General features: G+C 40.5%; 1 long non-coding RNA gene across 2 annotated transcripts; it reads left to right on the top strand.

The window, feature by feature from the left end:
• The first annotated feature begins 627 nt into the window (after positions 1–627).
• LOC135090665 (uncharacterized) lies at positions 628–19,363 on the top strand. Of its 2 annotated transcripts, XR_010262075.1 has the most exons (4): positions 628–1,663; positions 17,052–17,356; positions 17,824–17,946; positions 18,463–19,363. It is a non-coding gene; the product is annotated as an uncharacterized LOC135090665 (long non-coding RNA). The 2 variants fall into 2 exon arrangements; XR_010262074.1 differs by lacking the exon at positions 628–1,663 and having other exon boundaries at positions 14,108–17,356; positions 18,463–19,357.
• The last annotated feature ends 7,684 nt before the right edge of the window (positions 19,364–27,047 follow it).

A 27,047-nucleotide genomic window follows, 5' to 3' on the forward strand; every position in this document is an offset into this window, starting at 1 on the left:
GAAGATGGAGTGACGTCCAGCAGAGAGAGAAGGAGAGGTAAGAGTAAGCTAAGGAGTAGTGAAGATAGAGACAAGAATAAGAGATGAAGGAGTAGGGGAAGAGAAAAGTCACAAAAGAAGCTGGAGCAGTCATAGTTGCAGGAGAAAAGGAAACGTGAATAATATGCCATGTATAAGGAAATCCTAATACTAACACTACCTTGAAGGCCACAGGTCCTGCATGAAAGGCAGAGACAGGTTTTGTTAGAGTAGAAGGAGGAAGAGGAAACGGCACAGCTTGTGTAGCAGATTGAGGACCAAGCGATGGTTTTGGTTTTGATAGTAGCGCCATAGTATTTTGAAGTTAAAGCGTTTTCAGTAGTGGTCCGGCACAAAGTACAGTCAACGCCATTGAAATTGGCGCAAAGGTGGTCGCACCAATTTCAATGGCGCAGAACAAACCAACCCTCTATACCTTGATTCAAATTTGTCAGAATTAGCGCAAATACTGGTGGGAGGCGGGTGAGGTGCTTGATGACGTCACGAGGTTTGAGAGCGTGAGTCACCCACAGGCTTTCAGTGTGAGCAAATGTTTTTTTTTTTTTTTCTGCTCACCATTTTTTTTTTTTTTTTTTTTTTTTTTTTTTTTTTTTTTTGCCCTTGACTATGCGTGGGAATTGTGGTTTCTGTGGGACAATGGACTTAGGAAAGGACCTGACAAAGGACCAACTGGCAGTCATCAGTTCCCTGGTGAAGGGAGGAAAGAAGAATTAGGAAATCTCAGCTATCACCAGATTTCCACAGTGAAGCGTTCAACGGTGGATAAAGAGGTGCTGTGAGACTGGAGACACCGATCCACAGCCTCCTAAGAAAAGGCCCGGGGGTTTCCGTAAGACTTCACGTAGGACCCTGAAGCTCCTACGGCGTAAAGTGGACTTTGAACCTCGCATTACTGCCAAGGAATTAAAGAAGAACCTGACACTGCTGCAGAACCTGTCTGTCAGAACCATCCAGCGGCAGCTCCACAACGATCTCTCCTCTACCGCACGCCACGAAGGAAGCCCATCATAACTGATCACCAGAGGAAAACTTGGAATTTTTTTTGCAAGAAATACCTAGCCTGGGATCTTGGAAAAGTGGAAGAAAATGTTGTGGTCGGATGAGGCTATTTTTAACAACCGCGGAGGTAAGGTGAGGTATCGCCGTAGTACGGATACCTGCCTGCCCAAGTACACGGGGTGCTTTTGGGTACCATGGCATAGGCAAGTTAGTGGTGTTACCCAAAAAAAGTCACAGTGAATCAGGAGAGGTACCTGGAGCTCCTTGCTGACCACCTTGAGGACTGTTTCGACTAGTGTCAGAGTGAAGTATTCCAGAACGATGGTGCATCGGCTCACAGGTCCAAGTCAGTGCTTAGTTGGCTGGACTTTGTTGGTGTGGACTACATGAAGGACTGGCCAGGTAACAGCCCTGATCTTAATCCCGTTGAGAACCTGTGGGCTTTGATGAAAGCCTGCCTATAGGGTTGCAACACTTCAAGTATATCAAATCTTATCGCCGCGCTGCAAGACACCTGGGCAAACCTGTCCCCCTACCACCTCCAGAACCTTGTTCTCTCCGTTCCCTGACGTTTCCAGAACTGCCTGAAGAAGAAAGGGGTATGCGACAAAGTACTAGAGATAGGGTAAGTACCCTGTAAATATAATATTGTATTGCTTTGTTCACGTGTATGCCGTGGTGTGTGGTAAAAAAAAAAAAAAGTCAGTGGTGCTGACCGTACAGTGATATTCTACTGAACAGGATTCAGTCTCGCTGCCAAACAACAGGCGCCACCACCCTTCGGAAAAAAAAAAAAAAAAGTGTACATCACTCAGTTGACTTTAGGTAATAATTCCGTAAGATACAGGAAGAAGTATTAATAGACTCTTCCATTACTTAAGGTTCTCTGTCTATTTTCTTGGGAAGAGGAGCTTTACAGTGCAACAGCAGACAGAGCATAGGAGAGGCATTTGAGATGTGTGGCAGTGTGGTAGGTTCAAGTGACCAGTTAGGTTCAAGTGACCAGTTAGTTTCAAGTGACCAAGTGCGCGTGCAGCCCCATTTTTACTGCCAGACATACACACATTAACTCCTAGCCACGGAAATGCACAACAGTAGCAGTAGTAAGCATGCTATGTAGGTTTTTCCTAGACATGGTTGTCGATTCTTTTGCAGCTGTGGGTGCTAAGTGCTGCTTGGAGTATTTCCCTTGTCTATGGGTAGGTAAAACAAACTGGCGACCTCAAATCATTGTGACCTGGAGTTATAATTGTCATATAAAGGGTGCAGGCGTCACAAGGGAACCTGTACACCCATATTTGAGTCCTACACTGAGTCCTCGTAGGTTGTGGCTCAGTGAAGCAAGTCCAGGTGCAGCAACTTGATGAAGGGGCTGGGAATTGTGGTAGTAACAGAAATTGGCGACCTCGCCAATATATATATATATATATATATATATATATATATATATATATATATATATATATATATATATATATATATATATATATATATATATATATATATATATATATATATATATATATATATATATATATATATAAATATATATATATATATATTGCATTAAGGTAAATAATGGACAGTTCTTGAAATATTTAAAAAGTTATTTGAGAATATGTGTTGCATGCAATCTTGCTGTATTAGAAAAAATATAATAAAAAAAAAATAGAAAAAAGTCACAGTGTGGAAAGGGCCATGGGCTGGATGCAGCAGTATGATTTACATAAAAATTTGATGTGCCTTGTGTTATGCTTAGCTACACTGGATATCTGAGTGCAGTGTGTGGGTTAATGTAGTGTTGGTATTTTCAGTTGGTGGGAATGAATATGTATGTGGTGTGCAGTGCGATCATTGATATCAGAAATGTAGGAAATTATAAGAGGAAAGGAGACATAAAGATGAGGGTTGACTGTCAAATTAGAGAGTGACTTGTGAATAGGAGTTTGAGTCCCTGTTACTTCTGTGTCAAGGGACTGGAAAGGTATATCATTGGTCTCTCAGCAAAGACAGAAAACCCTTAGAGGAAAAACTGTGTGTAGAGTATGTTTGGATGTGTTGGGGGTGTGTGAGTGTGATTGCCATTATTTTAAAATAATTCAAGACTTCTCCACTACTTATGGTAACCACATTTGAACTTATATAAATATTTTCCTTGAAAAAATAAGTATATATATATATATATATATATATATATATATATATATATATATATATATATATATATATATATATATATATATATATATATATATATTAAATAAAGGAAAGTAAACTGAAGAATGTAAAACTAATATTGCACCCCAATTAAAGTGAAGGTCAGTCAAGAACTAGAATAAATAATAGGCAAAAAATATTGTCCTTTCTTATCAATAGCTCATAACCAGTCTTTTTTTTTTTTTTTTTTTTTATTTAGGAGGGACACTGGCCAAGGGCAACAAAAGTCCAGTAAGAAAAAAAATGCCTGCTGAAATGCCAGTCCCATAAAAGGGTCCAAAGTGGTAGTCAAAAATTGAAGGATAACTGTCTTGAAACCTCCCTCTTGAAGGAATTCAAGTCATAGGAAGGTGGAAATACAGTAGCAGGCAGGGAGTTCCAGAGTTTACCAGATGAATGAATGAGAATACTGGTTAACTCTTGTGGTAGAGAGGTGGGCAAAATAGGGATGAGAAAAAGAAGAAACTCTTGTGCAGTGAGGCTGCGGGAGGAGGGGAGGCATGCAATTAGCAAGATAAGAAGAGCAGTTAGCATGAAAATAGTGGTAGAAGACAGCTAGAGATGCAACATTGCAGCGATGAGAGAGAGACTGAAGACAGTCAGTTAGAGGAGAGGAGTTCATGAGACGAAAGGCTTTTGATTCCACCCTGTCTAGAAGAGCGGTATGAATGGAACCCCCCCAGACATGTGAAGCATACTCCATACATGGATGAATAAGGCCCTTGTACAGAGTTAGCAGCCTGGGGGGTAAGAAAAACTGGCGGAGACGTCTCAGAATGCTTAACTTCATAGAAGCTGTTTTAGCTAGAGATGAGATGTGAAGTTTCCCAGTTCAGATTATAAGTAAAGGACAGACCGAGGATGTTCAGTGTAGAAGAGGGGGACAGTTGAGTGTCATTGAAGAAGAGAGGATAGTTGTCTGGAAGGTTGTGTCGAGTTGATAGATGGAGGAATTGAGTTTTTGAGGCATTGAGTTTGCTTTGCCCAATCAGAAATTTTAGAAAGATCATAAGTCAAGTGTTCTGTGGCTTCCCTGCTTGAAATGTTTACTTCCTGCAGGGTTGGACGTCTATGTTCTAAAAAAAAAAAAAAAGAAGAAAAGCAAACAGTATTATACCTTCTTCCAAACTTATCTACACTATCATAAATCTATTGAAATATGTAATACTCTGTAGGATCTATATGACATATTTTAAAAGTATCAATTATACCCAGATGGGTATAATTGGGATATATGGGAGTATAGATCATATTAGTACAAGGAGATCCAGATGATATGAGTGGTTAGGTTCCACTTGAATTGCTCTGATAATAGATTCTTATTTAACGAAACACATAACTAATGGCCAAAATAGGTTACTTTCAGTGAACCTTATCAAAGGTGAGTTTTAAAGCTAAAACGTATGATACCAAACCTAAAATATACAATACCAAACACAACAAACGTCTATATTACAGAACTGTCTATATACTAACCTGAAAGAGAAAACAGCATATTATATTCATTAAACATATAAAATGTGCATAACACTCACCAGTGGTAGAAGAATGCATGGTAGGTAAGAGAAAGGGAAGGGGCTGTGTAGTTCTCTTCCAGTGCTCACAAACTCATCCCTGCACATTTGAATCATTGTACATCACCATACAGCCTGGATGTGTTAGCAGGAAGGTGCAGGAAGGCACACATTTTATACTTTGTGATTTTACTTGCCTCAAACCAAAGCTAGTATCATTGGATTTTTGTGTTTGTATAAAGATAATCCCTAATCTACTTCTTTATTATCAGTTTCTAGTATACTGGATGCTCATATAATGGGACCTCTTTATACTGACTTGCCTTCAGTATCACCTAACAGTTTCCATGATAATCAATCAAATTCTCCTCACTAAATAGACTCTCAGAGGCTCTCAAAAAAAAAAATAAATAAATAAATAAATAAATAAATAAATAAAAAGTTCTCCAGAATCCTAGTAAGAAAAATGAAAAGATACCGACACATAAAGTTATCTATTGCCTTCATTGTAAACACTCCAAGTAATGGTGCAGTTGTGACATTCTATTTTCACATACCTTGAAGATTTCTAACACATGCTGCAAACACAGGCCAGTTTCTGCCAATGACTAGATGAGATGTTCTTGCATTCCTGATGGTACCAACTCTTGCAGCAATCACATTCAATCATCCTGTCACCTTCCTTGTATGGTAGCCTGCAATGACAAAAAACATTGAAAATAGTAGTATGTACATTACCTTTAGGTTGGTAAATATCATGGGGAAACATTTCCATTTTGCCATTTCTTATGCAACTAGCCAAGTGATGTCTCATCTTGCTTTGCTTCCAGACAACAACTGGGACTGATTCCATAACATAGAGCAGTTGCATTAGCAATGGCAAAAAGTCCAGTCATTAGATCCATTTTGCTGCTTGCTCTTAGTTATCTGAGTTGTAATTGAGGTGTTACCTTCCAAAAACATCAAAGAGGCTGTTACTTTCTTAACAATATTAGGAATTTCACAATTTTTTCTGTGCAAACTGTCATAAAAGTTAACAATTCCTGGCTTAACAATACCCAAAACAGAATTGTTCAAAGTAACCCAATGATTTTTAACATTAATTATTTGAGCAACTGGAAAATCTTTGCCAGCATATCCACCATATGAGGACCCTTGTAAAATAACCATGCTTTGAAGCTCCATATGAGGAGACTGGTTTGCCAGTCTATACATGACTGAGCAGCATCAATAACAGTGTCACTTAGCCATTCATAGTGACTGCAATGCATCTCGAGAGGCTTCAGAGTATACATTGGTACTGTTGGGTGACAACAGTGATGCTTGATGGTTGATTCACAGTTGGCAGCCCTCTTTCTCCCCCCTGTTGTGGTCTTGGAATGTAAATATTGAGTAACTATGTTGATAACTATACTTAGTAAAAACATAATTTGTTCTAGGCGTGATTCCTCAGATGTGATCAGAAAGTTCCACAAATACTCCAACATAAAATTGTATAGAAAAGAGAGGTTTACAAGAATCAACATGATTTGACCCATTTGCAGTCAGCTTACTACTGAGTCATGAACAAAATAAATATGATTAAACAAATAAAAGAAAGATTTATAAGATTATAAATTTTCTTGATCCACACCACACTAACACTTCTGGAAAATCTCTATCCCCTTAATAAGGATCCACTTACCTTCAACTCCCACCTCAGGGCTCCTTCCTAGATGACCTGTAAACTGTACATGGGGACTTTAGGAATATCTGAAATGCATTTTTTACCAACAGTGCTGACAGGCAGGGGAGTGATATGTTGTGACCCTTTGAAAAGGAGCATATCAGGCTGCTGACTCGCATCAACATTGTCTGTAGTTGGGGAAGTGACCTCTCGAGGCTCCTCCTCAGATGCCATGGATTCTGGAAAGTTTTTAGAAAGAATTAAGTTGCAAGGGAAACATGGCTGGTATAGTACATGGTTTACAGTGCACAGCACAGATATAGTTACATACTCTACATACATGGGGACTTTTAGAATACCTGAAATGCATTCCTTACCAACAGTTCTGACAGGGAGGGGAGTGATATATGCTGTGACCCTTCAAAAAAGGAGCATATCAGGCTGCTGTATCACATCAGCGTTGTCTGCAGTTGGGAGAAGTATCCTCTTGAGGCTCCTCCCCAGATGCTGTGGATTCTGGAAAGATAAAGAGACAACTAAGTTATATAAAAAGACTAAATTAAGATGTCCGTCACAATAGAATATGATTATCAAGAAAGAATTAATCAAAATTTGATAAGTGTCATGAGATCATCATCTTGAAAGAATTTAAGTCACTGGCAGGAGCTAGAGAAGCAGACTGGAAGTTCCTAAATTTAACAGTAAAAGGAATGTAAGACTGAGAATACTAAGAGGTGGACAAAATAGTAGAAAGCCTTGTGCAGTGAGACTACAAGAAGTGGGGAGGCATACAGTTAAGATGATCAGAAGAGCAGCTAGCATGCAAGAAACTACAGAAGATAGCAAGAGATGTAACATTGCAATAGAGAAAGAGAGAGAGAGAGAGAGAGAGAGAGAGAGAGAGAGAGAGAGAGAGAGAGAGAGAGAGAGAGAGAGAGAGGCTAAAGACAGTCAATTAGAGGAGTTGATGAGAAGAAATGCTCTTGATTCCACCCTATTCAGATGAGCAATATGAGTGGAATACCTCCATACATGTGAGGCATACACCATACATGGATGGATAAGGTTCCTGTATAGAGTTAGCAGCTGAGGAAATGAGGAAAACTGGCGGAGACAACTCAACGCTTAACTTCATAGAAGCTGTTTTAGCTAGAGGTGAGGTGTGAAGTTTCAGTTTAGATTATTAGTAAAGGACAGACCGAGGATGTTCAGCATAAAAGAGGGGGACAGTTGAGGGTCACTGAAGAGAAGGGGATAGTTATCTGGAAGGTTGTGTTTATTTGTTAGGTGGAGGACTTGGGTTTTTGAGGCACTAAACAACACTTAATTTTGCTCTCTCCCAATCACAGATTTTAGAAAGATCAGAAGTTAGGCATTCTGTGGCTTCTCTGTGTAAATTGTTACATTCTTAAATGCTTGGACATCTACAAAAAAAATGTAGAAAGATACAGAGTGATATCATCAGCATAGGAGTGAACATGACAATGAGTTTTGGTTAAAAGATTATTGATGAATAACAGGAAGAGGGGATAGATCCCTAAGGAAAGATAGGGACAGCAGAAGCATTTCCTGCAGCTGATGGCAGCAGTATTTGGCCAAAAAGTTGTGCATACTCCTGTGCAATACTGGGGGATCTATAAGGTTTAATGTGAATTAATGTAATTTTATTTTCAAGGACTTTTACATTTTTACTGACATTTACAGTTATCTAAGATGCTGTGTATGTCAATGACTTATATCATTTAGCTTTTTTTCATTCAATAATATTTCTTTTGATTAGCTTGTGTTTTAGCAATATGACTCAGCTTTTTCTCTTACAGCTGTCATGTGACTGATTCTTGACTCTACTGACTCATCTGAGGGATTCAAATTTGGGAATTCTAAAATATCAACTTTTTTTCATGATCATTTTGCTGCAGTTCAATAAACAGGTTGGCTGTCTACCAAACATCAAGAAAAGCAAAAATACTTTGTTGAAGCTTGCACTGATGTTCTTATACCAAATAAAACAGCCTTTAATTGTCTGTCCCAGTCATCCTGAGTCTCATTTATTTATTTAGTTAAAATGCACTTCAGCATTTGGTTAGTCCTCTCATCTTGACTGTTAGTTTGGGGGTGGTAAGCAAGTGTTACAAGGAAAATGGAGAAGAATTTGTCATCTAATGTAAGACAGAATTCCTTTCCCTGATCAGTTAAGATTTTCTCTGGGGGACCAAAACAGTAGAAAATACTCTGTAATATGTCACATGTGGGGAGAGGACCAGAAATGTCCCCAGGTCGAACTGCTATCCTGTTATCAACCCTAAAAAGTGTCTTGACATCCCTATCAACTTTTTCTTCATTAATTTTTGCAACATTCACATGCTTAGATCTAATTTTCAATCTGTAGGACATCACCTCTCCTCTAATAAACCTCATCTTCTTTCCCTTACTGAAACACAGGTGTTTCAGTGAGGGAAAAGCAACTGACAGTAGCTCCTTTTCTGTTCTCTCCTACTTTCTCTATCCTCATTTTCAATCCAAAGCTGGATGTTGTGTTTATGTGCACAATAACTTAACCTACTGTCATGCCCATGCTCTTGAATCTTCTGAGTTTTCCACCATCTGGCTGCAACTACAGAGTCATTCTCAAACTAAATTTATCAGTGCCATATACCTTTCACCTAACTCCTCTGACTATAAGAAATTCTTTGACTACACATTCTCTCTCTCTTCCCTTTTACAGAGATCTCCATTCTTGGAGACTTCAATATTCACCACCAGCTTTGGCTTTCCTCTCCCTTCACTGATCATCCTGGTGAACTAGCCTTCATCTTTGCTATCCTCCATGACCTATAGCAAATGGTACAACATCCTGCTCGTATTCCTGACCATCTTTGAGATACTCCCAACATTCTTGACCTTTTTCCTAACCTCTAATCTTTCTGCCTATGCTGTTACCCTCTCTTTTCCATTGGGCTCCTCCCACCACACTCTCATATCTTTATCTTGTCCTATCACTCCAATCCCTCCTGAGGATCTCCCTAAGTGGAGGTGCCTTTGGTGTTTTGTCTCTGCTAGTTTGGGGGACCTGAGGAGGTATTTTGCTGATTTTCCTTTGAATGACTACTGCTTCTGGTTCAGAGACCGTCTTTGTGTGCTGAGCACATAACAGAGGTGATAGTGTCTGGCATGGAGGCATACATCCCTCACTCTTTTTCTCGACCTAAACCTTCCAAACCTTGATTTAACACAGCTTGTTCTTGTGCTATACATGATAGAGAGATGGCCCACAAAAGGTACTTGAGCCTTCCATCACCAGAATCTTATGCACTTTATATTTCTGCCCGGAACCATGCCAAGTCTGTCTTCCAACTAGCCGAAAACTCCTTCATTAATAGAAAGCATTAAAATCTTTCAAGATCTAACTCCCCTCATAACTTCTGACATTTAGCCAAATAACATCTCTAGTAACTTTGCTTTGTCTTTCCCTCCTTTATTGCAACCAGATGGCACCACTGCTATCACATCTGTCTCTAAAGCTGAACTCTGTGCTCAGAGCTTTGCTAAAAAACTCTACCTTGGACGATTTTGGGTTTGTTCCTCCCTTTCCTCCACCCTCTGACTACTTCATGCTACCTATTAAAATTGTTTACAATGATGTTTTTCATGTTGGCCTAAACCCTCAGAAGGCTTATGGAGCTGATGAGGTCCCTCCTATTGTTCTCTGAAACTGTGCCTCCATGCTTGCACCTTGCCTAGTCAAACTCTTTCAACTTTGTCAACATCCACCTATCCTTCTTGCTGGAAGTTTGCCTCTGGAAGTGTTCCTCAGGGTTCTGTCCTGTCATCCATTCTCTTCCTGTTATTCAACAATGATCTTTTAAACCAAACTTCTTGCCCTATCCACTCCTACACTGATGATACCACCCTGCACTTTTCTACGTCTTTTCACAGACATCCAACCCTTCAGGAAGTAAACAGCTCACACAGGGAAGCCACAAAATGCCTGACTTCTGATCTCTCTAAAATTTCTGATTGGGGAAGAGCAAACTTAGTATTGTTCATTGCCTCAAAAACTCAATTCCTCCATCTATTAACACGACACAACCTTTCAGACAACTATCCTCTCTTCTTCAATGACACTCAATTGGCCCCCTCCTCTACACTGAAAATCCTTGGTTTGTCCTTTTCTTATAATCTAAAATGAAAATTTTATATCTCAGCTCTAGCTAAAACAGCATCTATGAAATTACGTGTTCCAAGACATCTCTGCCAGTTTTTCTCACCTCCACCTGCTAACTCTGTAGAAGGGCCTTTTTTTGTCCATGTATGGAGTATGCTTCACATGTCGGGGGAGGATTCCACTCATATTGCTCATTTAGACAGGGTGGAATCAAAAGCTTTTCATGTCATCAACTCTCCTCTAACTGACTGTCTTCAGCCTCTTTCTCATTGGCAGCATGTTGCATCTCTTGCTATCTTCTACTGCTATTTTCATGCTAACTGCTCTTCTGATCTTGCCAACTGTATGCCTCACGTCCTCCCTCAGCCTTGATGCACAAGACTTTCTTCTTTCTCTCACTCCTATTCTGTCCTCCTTTCTAATGCAAGAGTTAACCAGTATTCCCAATCATTCATCTCCTCTGGTAAACTCTGGAACTCCCTTCCTGCTTCTGTATTTCCACCTTCCTATGACTTGAATTCCTTCAAGAGGGAGATTTCAAGACACTTACCCTTCAATTTTTGACCACCACTCTGGATCCTATTTGGGACCATCATCTCAGTGGGCTTTTTTATTTTTTTTATTAGATTTTTGTTTCCCTTGGCTGGTGTTCCTCCTACATGAAAAAAAAAAAAAAATCAGCAGATTTTGGAAGCACTGGAAATGCATCTATAAATCTGGACCATAAATCTGCTTAATTAAAGATATACTTGTTGCCTGAATGACTTTTTTTTTTTTTTTTAATGTAGGAAGGACACTGGCCAAGGGCAACAAAAATCCAATAAAAAAATAAATGCCCGCTGAAATGCCAGTCCCATAAAAGGGTCAAAGCAGTAGTCAAAAATTGATGAATAAGTGTCTTAAAACCTCCCTCTTGAAGGAATTCAAGTAATAGGAAGGTGGAAATACAGAAGCAGGCAGGGAGCTCCAGAGTTTACCAGAGAAAGGGATGAATGATTGAGAATACTGGTTAACTCTTGTGTTAGAGAAGTGGACTGAATAGGGGTGAGAGAAAGAAGAAAGTCTTGTGCAGCGAGGCCGCGGGAGGAGGGGAGGCATGCAGTTAGAAAGATCAGAAGAGCAGTTAGCATGAAAATAGTGGTAGAAGACAGCTTGAGATGCAACATTGCGGTGGTGAGAGAGAGGCTGAAGACAGTCAGTTAGAGGAGAGGAGTTGATGAGATGAAAAGCTTTTGATTCTATCCTGTCTAGAAGAAGCCATGATGATTTTAAAATTTTTGAGTGAAGGGTGTGTGTGTTATTAGATGCATGTAGTTTTGTGTGGAGGAAGAGAGTTGTCTTTAGAGGGCAGGCTGTGAATGCCCCCTTGTGTTATGAGACACAAAAGGAAATGTTCAATGAGGTCACAGCTGGGTTTAGGGGGCCTATCAAATCTACCCCAACCATCTGCCAAGGGCCTTCAGTCTTAATAGGTTACAGGACTGGTGCTACAGTTTTTATGTTTTCAGATCTCTAACATTGATCACACTCACCTATCCATTTCACTACATCTTTCTTAATGCCTATCCAATGAAATACCTCTGTAATTTTGACAATAGTCTTACTGATGCCCTTGTGAGCTCCTCTATTGGAGTCAAGAACATCCTGAAATACTTTCCTTTTCTGCTCCTTGGTGAACATGACCTCTTTCAGCTGAACTGGTTTTCCTTCCTTTGCTCTGCAGATGTACAGGAGTCTGTCTGGGTCAGCATCTGGAATTCTAAGTAATTCTAATACCATGGAGTCAGAAAGTGTGCCATAGAAAAGAGGGAGACCAAAGTAGAAATGTTCTTTTCTTTTATGTATGAGCCAAAGGCAATAAGAATTATAAAAAAAAAGACACACTGAGGTACCATTCAAGAAAAGTGCCAAAATTATTTTCCAAAGTTGGAGAAGTGTCATAAGACCTCCCTCTTGAAATGATTGAAGTCATAGGAATGGGAAAACAGAGAAGCAGGCAGAGAGTTACAGAGTGTACCAGTGAAAGAGAAGATTGAGAATACTGGTTAACTCTTGCACTTGGGAGATGGACAGAATAGTAGAAAACCTTGTATAGCGAGGCCACAAGAAGTGGGAAGGTATGCAGTTAGCATGAAAGAAACTAAAGATAGCAAGAGATGCAACACTGCAGCAAAATAAGAGAGTGAATACTACAGAAGTAGGCAAGAGGTGCAGCATTGCAGCAAAGAAGAGAGAGAGAGAGAGAGAGAGAAAGAGAGAGAGAGAGAGAGAGAGAGAGAGAGAGAGAGAGAGAGAGAGAGAGAGAGAGAGAGAGAGAGAGAGAGAGAGAGAGAGAGAGAGAGAGAGAGAGAGAAGAGGAGTTGATGAGATGAAATGCTTTTGATTTCACCCTGTTCAGAAGAGCAGTATGCGGGGATTTATATGAAGCGTACTCCATAAAGAGCCCCTGTACAGAGTTAGCAGCTGGGGGGATGAGAAAACTGGCGGAGATGATTCAGAATGCTAAACTTCATAGAAGCTGGTTTAGCTAAAGACGAGATTTGAAATTTCCAGTTTAGATTATTAGTAAAGGACTGGCCGGGGATGTTCAGTGTAGAAGAGGGGGAGAGTTGAGTGTCATTGAAGAAGAGGAGATGCCTATTTGGAAGGTTGTGTCACACTGATAGATGGAGGAATTGAGTTTTTGAGGCATTGAACATTACAGGTTTAAAGTATAATTATATGAATGAAAATTACTGGTATTTTCATTAGATTAGTTACTGACTACTTATGATGAAAAGAGATGGCTAACATAAAAAAAAGAAACTTTCATTTTTAGGGATCAACTCTGTATGATCTATGGTTTACTTCTATTAATTTAAAAGCAGAATTACCAGATTAATTAATGGAGGTACCATAAAAATCAATAATTAATGGTTTGTAAAGCCAATGGTATTGATTAACTTGCTTATGATTGGTATGCTTACATAAGTATGTATATAAGCATGGTATTGATAGTATCACATGTACTGTTCTTGTTCACACATAATGTAGCTAATATGAGCACTTATTACCTAAGAAAGTTTCACTTTCAGTTCTTGACTCAAGAGTTTAATTTTTGGGGACAAGTGTCTACAATATCATTAAAAGAGAGAGAGAGAGAGAGAGAGAGAGAGAGAGAGAGAGAGAGAGAGAGAGAGAGTAATCTTGGCAATAAACATTCAAATTTTAATTTGAGAGAGAGAGAGAGAGAGAGAGTAATCTTGGCAATTAACATTCAAATTTTAATTTGAGAGAGAGAGAGAGAGAGAGAGAGAGAGAGAGAGAGAGAGAGAGAGAGAGAGAGAGAGTAATCTTGGCAATTAACATTCAAATTTTAATTTGAGAGAGAGAGAGAGAGAGAGAGAGAGAGAGAGAGAGAGAGAGAGAGAGAGAGAGAGAGAGAGAGAGAGAGAGAGAGAGAGAGAGCATGAAGTTGGAAACACTTTGCAAACATATACTCGTAGAGACAATATCTCTCCTTGCTGTTGAACTTTCCATTGTCCCCAGTCTTCAAAAACCTCTGCACATCCTCAAAGATGCATTTTCTTTGAATGCAAGAAATAGTTGTCTTAGTTTCGTCCAACCAATGATTTTAGTTTTAAAGAAATGGTAATTTATTTTCTGTAGGCACTTTGATTTTCATGGTTAGTTCCACTGTTTTATACATAAACTAGTGAAACCATACCTAACCTAATAAGGCTGGGTAAGGTTTGTTATGCATACAGGAAAGATTAAGATTGACACTAGACATACCTAATAATTTTGTTAACTGCCATCCCATATAATGGATAGTGTTAATTTTCACAGGAAATGGTATTATTAAGTGTTGTTTCTATTGACCAAATTAAGTCATACCATACATCAAATAATTAGTATGACCCAGGTGCCTGTATACACACACATACACACACACACAAATGCATCATTATTAAAGCCTTTTTTCCTTCCAACACCTGTGCTCCTGCATCACAAACTTTAAGAATATCCCAAAATGCTTTTCTACCCACTCTGTCATAAGCCTTCTCTAGGTGAATGTTGCATATAATATTTATCTTTACCTGAGCATGCCTTTATTATAATTCTGATTGCAAAAATATTCTCCATAATGCTTTCCTTTCTTAAAACATCTATGTTCCTCTATGACCATCAGCTTTATCAATAACTTACATCAATCAATAGTTAAGACTCTCCCACAGACTTTTCCTGACACACTAAGCAAACCTATCCCCCTGTAACTTTTGCACATTCCTATAACCCTTACCTTTATATGTACAATAATTGCCTCAATCCACTCATCAGTTACTGCCTCTCATTGTTTCCATGCCAGTTCCCATAATTGAAATCATCCAGTCCGCTATCACTTCTCCATACTTTAACTCTCTGCAGCTATTCCATCAATGCCTATAGCTTTGCCACACTTCACAACTATTGTTTTCTATTGTTTTTCCCCATCTCCCTAACAATTTCTCATTCTCTACCTGCTTTCATACTCATGCTAATTATTATTGCTTCTCCTGTCATCTCATTCATTTGACAATCAGTCTTTTCCATGTAACTTACACATCTTTCTTGCTGCTTTCAAGAACTTTATACCCTCTCTTTATTCTCACAATCCCATGCTTTTCTCCCCCTCTCTTTCTTGACTTTCTTCCAGAACAACTTATTGTCATTGATTTTTTTTACATTCAGTTTTCTACCAAACTTCTCATCCACTCTCATCTTACTTTCTCTTATGAGTTCCTTCACTTTCATATTTCAAGACCTATACTCTAATTTCTCCTCATGTTAATTTCCTCTGACACATTTCTCGGCAACATTTTATCATAGGCCCTCTTCTCTTCCACAGCCACTTCCATCTCGGCTATCACCATGCACTTTTTTTACTCTTATCCCCAAGACTCCTTGCAGCTGCTTTGTAATTACCATATCACTGAATACTTTTAACATCTTTACCCTCTGAGCCCTCCCCAAATATCCCTAACTTCTCTGTCTTTCACATATCTTCTTACATTCCTCTCTACTACACACCTTCCTGTCCAGCTATTCAAATAACTTTCCACCAATATGCATATCACTGATGTATCTTTCATTTTCATCACAGCATAGTGGTCTGACTAGAGTTCTATTTAACTCTGTGGGACACACCCATCAAGCATCCCATGGCATGCCACACATTTCCTTAATTAATCTCTCATCCACTGCTAAAGTCAGTCACACTTTTCTGTTAATTTTTATCTTGATATCTCCTCCATGTGAACCAGTGGATCATTTTATGCTGGAAGGTATTTTTTTAGTACACAACCATGAAATTCATGCATTCATAACTATCCCACCAGAAGTATGTTCATTGTACCATGACATGCTCTCTTTACTGCACATACAGGAATGAGATATATTCATTTACTCACAAACAATATATTAGTATGACACAATAATGCCAATTTAGACTTGTTCCCTGACTTATGCCAAGAGTATGTTGTGTTGAGGACCACAAATATGTTCATTATAGCATGACTTGCTATCTTTACTGCACTTGTAGTAGTAAGGTATGTGGAACATTAAATTCTCCATCAATTTACACACAAATAATGTCTCAATACATCATAATAATGCCAAAATGAGCTTCTTCCCTATGTAGTCATGGTGCCATCACTATTTAGGGACCAAATATATGTTTATTACTTCATATTTCCTTACTTTTCCTTACACACTATTTTTTTTTTTTTTTTTGCATATACAACATTGAGATACATACATTGCTCGTGACTATACACAATAAGCATGTATACCTTCTCCATAATCCTGTTGTAAGCTGCCATGCCACACTTTCTGCAAGCCACAACATCTACTCCCAAGCCACACATGTGTAGAAGACATACCTAAACACTGTCCATGCCACACTTTGTTTCATGACATCAGGCCTATGGCTGGATTCATCAAACTTACCAGCTAGACCCTCTTACAAGGGCCAAGTTACCATACTGCTACCAGAGCTGGTAAATTGCTATTCAGTAATGACATAGTAGGGGTCTGGTAAGGTATGAGACCTGTTGCAGCTAGTAGCTGCCAGAGGGTTCTGGAAGCAGGGAACAGCCAATCAACTCCAAGCTTACATAAGATGTGGTAGGCTTACATATGCATGTGCTTACAAACATATGGCTTGAAATTCAGAATATTTCAGTACATGCATGTATAATACCTCTGTCATTTTAGTTAATGGTGCCTCATGAGGTGTTTTATCATTATAATGTTTAATAAAATGTTCACTCTACATGGCCAGTGCCTAATCTGTATACATATATCTAAAAAAAACCATCACTAGCATTGAAACAAAAAAAAAATGATAAAAAAATGGCCTCACATAAAAATATTATTGAATTTTACACGTTACCCTTCATTACCTACTGTCAAGCAAATCATTGGCTTACAGCAGCATCAAACATGAAAATGGCAGAACCTGCTAGCAAGAAACAGCACCCCAACTTCTCCAGTGGGAAACTCCTGATGCTCCTTTTAGTGGTCGTCAAAGTAAGGTGGAATACAATTGTTGGCCCTCTCTCCTTGCCTCACCAGCACCATGAAGGAGCATGTGTGGGTTGCTGTGGTGGCTGAAGTGAACGCTGTGAGCTGCGTACTATCAGGAGCCTCAGTGAAGTGAGGAACAAGTTCACTGAATTTAAAAGCAACACAAAAAAAAGAAAGTTGCTGAACTGCACAAGGAGCAGGCAGCTACAGGTGAGTTTTTTTCATCATTTGTTAGATTTGAAAGATTTAGGACATAATAATTTGTGGCTGTGGGGTAAATCAGGGGTAACTGAGTTGGAATGACTATAACAGTAACATATGAAATGCTGTTATATATATATATATATATATATATATATATATATATATATATATATATATATATATATATATATATATATATATATATATATATATATATATATATACTGACAGAGAGAGAGAGAGAGAGAGAGAGAGAGAGAGAGAGAGAGAGAGAGAGAGAGAGAGAGAGAGAGAGAGAATCCATCCATTAAGCATATCCATATAGTTTGATTAGGTTACACAGTATTTCAAATCTGTAATGCCAGTTTACCTGTATTTTGGGCAATATAATTTTTGTAATTTTTTTTTAACTGTTGCTAGATAATTTATTTGAAGTTGGTTTTCCAGTTCACAACATTCTGAATTTCCCATAGGTGGAGGGCCAAGCACTCAACTTACCCTGACAGATGTCGAGAAACTAATGGCACAGCTGTTGGATCCTGTTGCAGTGATAGGCATGCCTAGCAGTCTTGAGACAGAGCAGGAGGAGGTCACAGGTAATTAACTGATGCAGCTTGCCTTAATTATTTCTATATTTATTCTAAACATTATAGGATCCTATGTATTAACAGACTCTGTACTATTTTATATATGCTCATTTAGCTATACATAACTGTACAGTTATTTTATTTTTAAAAGCAACATTATGCTATCCCTCCTTATTGCTACTCTAAATCTCAGCCAATTAAGTTAATTTGTTTTTGTCAATAAATGTGCTTTGTATAGCCCTTCTTATGTAAGCAATGCATCACATGTATTCCAGATAATAGCCTGTGAATCACTGGTGTAGTGTTGTGTTTCAACACTTTTCATCACTCACTAAGTAATTTGTGGCACTTTCTCTGGAGAGAATTTCAAGACCTCATAAGTAAAAATAATGTGTAATCTTCATAGTCATTTTTTTTGTTCAGTTATGATCTTTGAATGTTTAATGTTTGAATTATTTTTGGGTGTGTTAGCTGGATTCTTTCCTATTTCTAAGAGTCATTATTATGAATCATCATTATTTTCAGTCATGGATGAAGAGGGCCATATGGAACAATATATTTTGCCTCATCATTCAGCCACACTTGCTGATGTAGCTGAGGCATCCAGATTGTCCTCACCTCAGCCAGGGCCAACCCAGCAAAGCCACCACCATCCATCATCAGTGCAGCCCACATCACTCCGCACTCTCCTTATCCAGCCCTCTTCATTCCACACTCTCCCTGTCCAGCCCTCATCATTCCACACTCTCACTGTCCAGCCTTCATCACTCAGCACTCTCCCTGTCCAACCCTTATCACTCCACCCTCTCCCTGTCCAGCCCTCATCACTCTCATCACTATCTCCCTCTCAAGCTCCTTCACCTGCTTTTGGGTTCAGCAGGAATCAAAACACCACTGCCATCACGATCTACCTCTCAACCTCCTTCACCTGCTGCTGGACTTAGCAGTCAGCACACTCCACATGGAGCTCATCTCCATCTCCCCCTCAAGAAACTTTGCCAGCTGCTGGTCTGGTCCCAGGTGGAGGCACACAGGCAGAAAATCTGGCAATGCCTTGGATGATGGAGATACAGGAAGGCATCCTCACAGAAACCAGAAATATGAGGGTTGCCATGGAGAGGTTGGGAAGCCAATTAGAAATAATGAATAATAATTTAAATTAGTATATGGGTTTGAGAGCCAGCTGCCTTGTAAAAATTACTGAAAAAAATTAATGATAAGATTTGCTGTTTGCTGTTAGTTTTATGTTATTAGCATGTTCTTTCTAAGTTTTAGTATGATAGATTATTATTATGTTACTTTTTAGTCTTATTATAATAGTACATTATTAGCATGTTACTTTTATGTTTAATTATATATTATTAGCATATTATTTTTTAATGTAACTATGGTAGTAGATTATTAGCTTTACTTTTAAGATCTTTTCAGTATTTTTCCTATATATCACCATTAATGTTATTATTTTAAAATGTAATATAATAATTTCCACCATTTATGTTATTTTTGGGTTATAGTAAATCTGTTTAAAAACCTCTCTTTTATTTTGGCAATATTTAAGTATACATTAGCATACTGAAAGACACTAGGGGCAATAAGCATTGAGAGAGAGAGAGAGAGAGAGAGAGAGGCTATGAAAAACCCTCTATGATGAGAGTCCTCTGGCAAGTTAGTCCAGTTTGGATGTCTTCTCTACACTCTCCTACTCCAGGGTCATCAGCATCAAGGAGTAGCTCATCCAGGGGAATTTTTCTCAGAATGCACATGTTATGCGATAGCATACATGCTACTGCTATATAAGTACACTTGATTGGGTCATACTGTAGGCTGCCGCCAGACTTGTGCAGATAGCGGAATCTTGATTTCAGCATCCCAAACATCTACTCAATCACCACATGTGCCTTAGCATGGCTGTTGTTGTAGGCCTGCTCACCAACAGTTCTTGAACAGCTCACAGGAGTCATCAAAAAGGATTCCAGAGGATAACCAGTCACCTACAATATGAGGAACATGAAAAATATTTGTCCAGGCAAATGTTTACTAATAATTAATTGTTACGTTACTCTAATAGCCATTTTTCTTGTTCATGAACAATTGACCTTTACATTACTTTACAATCTGTTTATTTTTTATACATATTATTCTCTCCCCTCAATGGAAGGATCCTCATATAGAAGCAACATAGCTTTTTTTTCAAGCACACAAACAAAACTATTATTTACTATTATATCATAGAAGACAAACAACAAAATATACTATAATAAAATAAGAATTGTTTCATAGGTGACACTGGTAAGATAAAAATTATTAGCAGATATTTGCTGAAGATAGTATCAAATTTTGGATTCAGCAATCTAATGTATTACTGACAAAAGTATAACTATATATTTAGAAAACTTATTGTTTGATTTGAAATTTGACACACATCAATTGCAAATAAATCAACAAACAAATTAAAGGCTACTCACCAAGGAGTAGTGAATCTCCAAACCTGCTGTCCATAAACTGTTGCTGCAGGAGACTCTGGTGCCATATGTATGAGTCATGAGAGGGGGAACCTGTGATCATCATCCTCATGAATAAATAAACACCATTTTTTTTTTTTTTTCAGATACTCAAAATAACCTACTTGCAAGTTGTACTTCAACCGTTCCTTTATCACATTATATCGTAATAATTTTTACAGGCACCAACTCTTTTTAAAAGGCAGCGTGCTAAAGGTGCACATATCACATTTGTACCTACTTTGCAACATTAGAGCATAGAGAACGGAGGTGTACATCTCACTTATTAAGCCTAAATTTCATGTAAAAGAATGGCATCCAAGCGGAATAGAACAACTCCAGTGTGGACGTACATGGAGCAGAAGTTGTCTGATGTCAATGTTTGCTTGGTGTATAAAGATAAGCTGCAGTACAATGGAAGTACATCAGACATGGTGAAACACCTGCGCACCAAACACCCCATTGAATATGCGGAGTTCAAGGAGGATGCAGATATGAAAATTGCAGCCAAACACCCCAGACCATCCATCTCTGCTCAACTAACACTGATCAAGGCCATCACTAGGGCTCAACCCTATAAGAATGAATCGAATATAAACAAAGAACTTGACGATCTGGTTGTCAGGATGATAGTGGAAGATGTACAACCACTATCTGTTGTTGAAGACAAGGGGTTCAAGAGATTAGTAAATGGACTCAACCCGAGATATGACTTGCCAAGCTGTAGAGAGATAGGTAGGACTTTCTTACGTTTTGTTCATTATAGAGAGGTAGAGAGAGTCCATCAAAAACTGGAGAAAGATAAATGTATTGCTTTAACAACGTATGGACATCCCAACAAACCAAAGCATTCATCATAGTGACAGATCACTACATATCCCCAGAGTGGGTCCTCAAGTATGCTGTGCTTGATACTGTTCGTATAGTTAAGTCCCACACAACAGATAATAATGCAGAAGAGATAAGACTTGTCTGCAATAAATGGAATATTTTTGATAAAATTCACTTAATTATGACTGACAATGCTGCTAATATGACTGCAGCAATAAAACAAATGAATGTTCACCATATCCTGTGCATTGCGCACAGTTTGAATCTAGTTGTTCAGGACTCCATTAAGAACACTGAGGATATCCAAAAGCTAAAAGACTATTGTAAATTTTTTTCCATCACAGCGTGAAGGCTTCTGATAAGCTCATGCAGGTGCAAGAGCAGCACAAGCAGCCCTCAAAAAAAACTTATTCAGGATGTAGAAACTAGATGGAATTCTAAATACTACATGATGGAACGATATTTAGAACAACATGATCACGTGACACATACTTTCTGTTATCTAGGGAAAACTAATATGTGTCTGTCAAACGAGGAGCTTGTAATAATCTCTGCCAATATCCTAGATGAGTCCTGGAACCGCTACACACTAGTGGTAACTGTATCATCACTGTGATGATAGTTAACGGAAGAGGTGATTACCCATGTTTTGTTTTTTAATGGAACACCTTTATTGTATAGCTATTTGGTGTCTGTTGTATGTAATATCTGTTCATTTATTTGTATTGGTATTGTTATACATGTTCTTGGTGGTATACTTTATAATCCATGTGTACAATGGTGGTTTGTGTGTGGTTTGTCACATGTGTCGCTGCGCATTATTATTGTTTAGGTGCAGAGTAGTGCTGGGCAGGATCCAACATTTTAGGATTCGTGGATCCGAGTACTTGAGCTTGCTGGATCCGTGGGATTCGGGTCAGGATCCAAGTACGTGCAGCGCGCGGGGAAACTAGTGAGAGAGAGGGATCCGAGCGGTATTCGTGTCCCAGCGGTACTCGGGTTCCAGCTGGTAATTGAATCCCAGGCTGCTTGCGGATCCCTGCTGGTACTCGGGTCCCGGTGGTAATTGAATTCCGGATAGTAATCGGGTCCCAGGCCACGCGCAGATCCCTGCCAGTACTCGGGTCCCAGCGGTAATCGAATCCCAGCCAGTAATCGGGTCCCAGGCCGCTTGCGAATCCCTGCTAGTACTCGGGTCCCAGCCAGCGTACGAATCCCTGCCTGTACTTGGGTCCAAGCTCTCCTGTCAGTCCTCAGGTCCATGGCAGCTGGTTGCCTCACTCCACAGAGTTATCTCATCCTCGTATTTTACCTTCCAATGTGTTGTCATTATATTTCACAAATTTATTTTTGTTATGTAATGAATGATGAATATTAATTTGTTAGTTCTATAGTTGGTGATATTCTAGGTATACTTTGTTTAGAGTATGCAATGCACATTATTCATGTTGCTATAGGACGAAATATATATAAATACAAGTATGGCTATCAAGAATTATAAGAGTTAAGGCTATGGATGAGGCGTCTAGAACCTTTGTCTTCTACGACTAACAATGGCTGCAAATCTTACAAAATCATTCTCACAACTAGATTATTTGTTTCCCTCTTCTTATTCAAGTCAGTTCTGTATGGTGTTGCTTTGGTAATAGTATCAATCAAAGTTGGTTGTACACTTATCTTAGGCTGTTTTGGTAAATCGTGTCCTGCATCATTTCCCTCCTTCAGCTCGGCATATTCAAGGGGATGTCTGGTGCGGAAGTGTTTGATGAGATTGGAAGTCGTACTTCCGCAATACTTTAATTTATCTTTGGAATTCAGACAACCACATCCTCGTCTGTTTGTTGCATGTAGTTCCATATTGGTGCACATTTGGTCCGCTTGGCTGCCATTGTGCAAATAAGAGGTTTACTTTAATTGAAAAGGGAATTTGTGGCCAATAATGCTGATGATTTATTGCTTCAAATGACACAAGGTACACTTTCTTAAGTTTTCATGAAAGACTGTTAGATTTTAAATGGAATATTTATTCACAATTTGGTAGACAAGGAATCAAGATATATTACAGATGTATTCGTTTTAGAGTATTCCTCAAATTTTTATATAGAGGTAACTACTATGCCAACCCTCACGGGTTCCCCCCTCAATGATATCTCTGCAGCTACTGGCGCGAGTGCGGTTGTTGTTGTTTGAGATGTCATCTTGTAAAGGTGATGAGGGCCTTTACATGTAGATGGCCGCGGGTGGTGTGTGTGTGTGCGTGTGCATGTGTGTGTGTGTGTGTGTGTGTGTGTGTGTGTGTGTGTGTGTGTGTGTGTGTGTGTGTGTGTGTGTGTGTGATTTGATTGTCACCTGAAAAAGTCAAGGTGACATGGGCCTTAATGACTAGAGCCGGCCCACAGTGCCAGTGAAACAACTTTTTTTAGCAAAACAACTTTTATTTTGGGAAGTTGGGATGTACAAGAGAGGAAGGGATGTACTGGGGACTGGAACATGGGAAGAAAAAGAGAGGAAAAACTTAAATGCAGTAGAAGTGGAAAGTTGCTGGGTGGTCCGGCCTGCTGTTGTAAAGTAATGAGTGTCACTGGGCAGTACATGCGAGGTCTAAGGGTAGAAACTGGAGTTCCCGGAGGAAAACCACCCATACTTCTGTGAGAGAGGGAAGAGGGGGGTTTACAATTTTGGTAACAATATTTACATGATTTAGAGACATGCATTGAAAAGCAATATTTACATAGCGAGTGAAAGTGGAAGGTACAGTGTATCCACAGAAACCAGAGCTCCTGGAGAAAAATCACCCGTGTTGTTGTGGATATGGGAAAGCACAATTGAACATGCACAAAAACGAACATATTGACATGCAGAGTGTTCACACTATAAATGGTTTGTTTGAGTGTTTGCACTATGAGTGTCTCTTTTTCGGGCAGTTCCAGATTAAGATATCACTAGCACACGATTCTTCGGGGAAGACTCGCGGCGAGTGTTGTGGTGGCCATCTCGTGGAGGCGGACGTCGCAGCTGGGAGGGCCGCAGACTTGTGAGGCGGATCCCCGCAGCCATGGAAGGCGGTGGTGGGAAGGAAGTCGTATTCAGTGGTGGTGCAAGAGTGGTTTGCAGGAGAGGCCTTCAGTGACGCTGGGGCACCATCAGCCCTAGCACATGCCCTCAACTGTGTGCCCCAGAGCTTAGTCCAACTGCTGGGTGTGGTGCAAGCTCGCCCGGAGGAGAGGAACTCCTTGCTAAGACATAGGCCGGCATCCCAGTAACTCAGGGTGCAGGGCTTGAAGGGATGAAAACACACAGAAGGAACCACCACTAGGGTTGCTGTCGGAATCATCCAGGAGGCTCACCAGGCCTGGCAGGTCCCCAAAGTGGCATGCTGTGTAGCTGCTCCGTCTAGATGGTGGGTTCTCAACTCTCGGAAGGGGGGATGGACGCACGCTCTTATCCAGCAGCCATCAGCATTCATCTGTGGTAAGGGCAGGTATGGCGGAGACTGACTGGTGTTCTGTGAGGGCATAAAGACCGAACAATATGACCTAGCAAGGGGAGGGAGGGAGAAGGTTGGCGGTGAGATCGTATACAAGGTATACAAGAGGGATATGATGAAAGGATTGTAATTTAGGAAAGTTAACTTTCATCTACCTGTATTGGGGGGTTCCAGTGGGGGTCTTCCATTATCAGGAGGCTTCTGGGGAACCAGGCGTGTTGCCGGTGTAGAGCCTCCTCATGCAGAGCCTGCAGCACCTGGTACTGGTCCCATCCCTCGTCCTCCATCTGTTGCCAGACCTTGGCGGCCATCTTGTGGAGGCAGACGTTGAGGGCTGGGAGGGACGCAGCCTCATGAAGTGATGCCAAGGTGGTGTAGTCGTCCCATCTGGTACCGAAGGCGAACCTCAGGGCGTTGTTCTGCACTTTCTGCAGTCTGCTGATCTTAGAGAGGGCATGCAAGGGAACAGGAGGATAAGTAAGAATGGGTAGTATCAGAGCCTTAATGAGGTGGAACTTAAGACCAGTGGCCAGATCCCTGAAGTGGTACAGCTTGGTAAGGGCTATCTTCGCTCTTGCCACTCGCTGGGACATGAGCAGTGTATCCAGTGGAAGAGATTGACAATCCGAGGAGGAAGCCCCTGGGACTGAACTCGACCTCATCCCTGTCCACCAGCAGTGGGGCAGGGGTCTTAGTGGCAAGGGGGACGACCATAAACTTGGCCAGGTTAGTCCTGATTCTCCGCTCCTCTCAAAGGCGTTGATGTGGACAATCTCTCTGCTAGTGCAGGCGTTCGCCATCCTGCTGGAGCGACATGGGTGGTATACAACCTGAGACATGTCATCAGCATAGAGCACATTGATACCAGCATCTGAAACAGGGCAGCTGCTGGTATAAATGCTCTACTGTAGGGCACACAGTGCCCTACAGGACTCCTGTGCCGAGGGGGAAAGCAGGGCCATCCTGTCGTCCAGGAAATCACGAAGCAGGCACTCAACTGGTGCAGGCAGTCCCAGGTGAAGAATCTTGTACTTCAGACCCAGGTGTCAGACATGGTTAAACGCCTTACTTACGTCTTGCAGGATCAAGTTACAGCGGTAACTGTTCGCTTGGTGCAAGGCCATGATCTTGGTGGCCAGAGCAATGGCGTGGACGGTCCCCCTACCACCCCGGAAACCGTACTGCGCTGGGTGCAGGTGGTTGTCAGTCTCTAGGTGGGTGCGCAGCTGCGAGGTGACGTTACTCTCCAGTATCTTCCCAGGGACCTCAAGCAGGGAGATGGGTCGGTAGCTCTCTGGGTGAGTGGGGGGCTTGCCAGCCTTGGGGATCATCCTCATCTCAGTCTGCTTGAACCCACCGGGGAAGTAACCAGCAGAGAGTGTCACATTAAAAATTGCCCGAAGTCCGGAGAGAGCAGAATCTGTGAGATATGAGAGTATAGATATGCTAATCTTACTGCTCCCTGGGCATGTTGGCCTGCCACATTAAATAGTGGCGACCAGCTCCCAGGCAGAGATAAGACAGTCTAGGTGTAAGGTACCAGTGAGATGGACAGGGTGGGCATTGTCAAACGGGTAGGTTCTGTGCACAGCAGCAGCCATGTAATCCGGCACAAGGTCGTTGTTGTCAAAGTCGTCGTCATAGTCTTCTCTGTAAATTCGGTCCCAGATGGATGTAAAGAGTTGTTCTTTGTCAGTGCTGGTGAATTTTTGTCGCCTGTGTCGTCAATTAAATAGGTGTCAGGTCCTGTCGTTCTACCTGAGAGACGCTTAATCTCCTGCCAAAACTTCCTGGGGGTCATGGTAGTTGGCAGCTAGGCCAGCCAACTTCCTCCCCCCAAGTGTTTCCTAGCCTCCGTCCGTCGTGAGTCCTATAGTGCATCCTTTAGCTGGGTGTACTGCCTGTAGTCATCATATGTCCAGCCCCTTATCATCGCTCTGCCTCACAGTGCCCAGAAGCACGTTCTGAGCCGCTGCGTAGTCCGGGAAGGCCGTGGGGCTGACCTGAGTTTGAAGGAGGTCAGTGGTATATGTCAGTCAAGAGTAGTCCGTACCATAGTCATCCATGTCTCTAGTGCGTCATCAATTTCCTCCAGCAAACCGTAAGTGATGTCTGGAAGGTCCGTCATCTCTAAGGCATTATCCTCCTTGAAAGCATCCCAGTGTGGAAGTTGAAGGTTCTGGTGCTGGGAATTAGAAGAGGCGAGGTGGAAATGTCGAGGATGACAGGAATGTGGTCACTAGTCGTCAATGGTCCTGGTGCAAGGGAATAGTGGAGGAAATTAGCTCTGT

This window comes from Scylla paramamosain, chromosome 35 (assembly GCF_035594125.1).
Source record: "Scylla paramamosain isolate STU-SP2022 chromosome 35, ASM3559412v1, whole genome shotgun sequence".
Lineage (NCBI taxonomy): Eukaryota > Metazoa > Arthropoda > Malacostraca > Decapoda > Portunidae > Scylla > Scylla paramamosain.